The sequence below is a fragment of the Capsicum annuum genome, unplaced genomic scaffold, assembly GCF_002878395.1.
Source record: "Capsicum annuum cultivar UCD-10X-F1 unplaced genomic scaffold, UCD10Xv1.1 ctg13279, whole genome shotgun sequence".
NCBI classification, from domain to species: Eukaryota; Viridiplantae; Streptophyta; class Magnoliopsida; order Solanales; family Solanaceae; genus Capsicum; species Capsicum annuum.
In genome coordinates this window covers 1-1,073 of record NW_025818536.1, presented here as the reverse complement: position 1 = coordinate 1,073, position 1,073 = coordinate 1, and the positions used below count along the sequence as shown (strand labels likewise).

The 1,073-nt window shown below is 49.2% G+C and overlaps 2 non-coding genes across 2 annotated transcripts; both read right to left on the bottom strand.

Annotated features, from left to right (window-relative positions):
• Nucleotides 1–212: 212 nt before the first annotated feature.
• On the bottom strand, nt 213–331 carry LOC124890176. Its single transcript, XR_007048994.1, has one exon. It is a non-coding gene; the product is annotated as a 5S ribosomal RNA (ribosomal RNA).
• Nucleotides 332–726: 395 nt separating this feature from the next.
• LOC124890177 lies at nt 727–845 on the bottom strand. The gene has a single exon (XR_007048995.1). It is a non-coding gene; the product is annotated as a 5S ribosomal RNA (ribosomal RNA).
• Between the last annotated feature and the right edge of the window lie 228 nt (nt 846–1,073).

Here is a 1,073-nt window from a genome sequence, read left to right as displayed (position 1 = left end):
GGGATCCGGTGCGTTAGTGCTGGTATGATCGCATCCGTTATTCCTAGAACTCCAAATTCTATTATGCCTCTTTCTTCTACGCCGCAAGTCACACACCGCACGCGCGCCCCTGCGCTTTTCCCCCGTTCTCGTTTCCGCCAAGAGGAAAAACAAAAGATTCGCGAATCGAACCGGCAAAATTAAACTGAATTTTAAAAGAAACAAAAAAGGAAGGGATGCAACACGAGGACTTCCCAAGGGGTCACCCATCCTAGTACTACTCTCGCCCAAGCACGCTTAACTTCGGAGTTCTGACGGGATCCGGTGCGTTAGTGCTGGTATGATCTCATCCGTCATACCCAGCACTCCAAATTTTATTATGCCTATTTCTCCTGCGCCGCCAGTCACATACCGCACGCGCGCCCCTGCGCCTTGCCCTCTTTCTCATTTCGCCAAGAGAAAAAACAAAAAGATTCGTCGATCGAACGGGCAAAATTAAACCGAATTTTTAAGGGAAAAAAAAATAAGGGATGCAACTCGCCCAAGCACGCTTAACTGGTATGATCTCATCCGTCATACCCAGCACTCCAAATTTTATCATGCCTATTTCTCCTGCGCCGCCAGTCACACACCGCACGCGTGCCCCTGCGCCTTGCCCTCTTTCTCATTCCTCCAAGAGGAAAAACAAAAAGATTCGTCGATCGAACGAGCAAAATTAAACCGAATTTTTAAGGAAAAAAAAAAGAAGGGATGCAACACGAAGACTTCCCAGGGGGTCACCCGTCCTAGTACTACTCTCGCCCAGGCACGCTTAACTTCGGAGTACTGATGGGATCCGGTGCGTTAGTGCTGGTATGATCGCATCCGTCATTCCCAGCACTCCAAATTCTATTATGCTTCATCTCCTCCGCCGCCTGTCACACCCCTCACGCACGCCCCTGCGCCTTGCCCCCTTTCTCGTTTCCGCCAACAGGAAAAACAAAAAGATTCGCCGATCGAACCGGCAAAATTAAACCGAATTTTAAAGGAAAAAAAAAAAGAGATGCAACACGAGAACTTCCCAGGGGGTCACCCATCCTAGTACTACTCTCGCC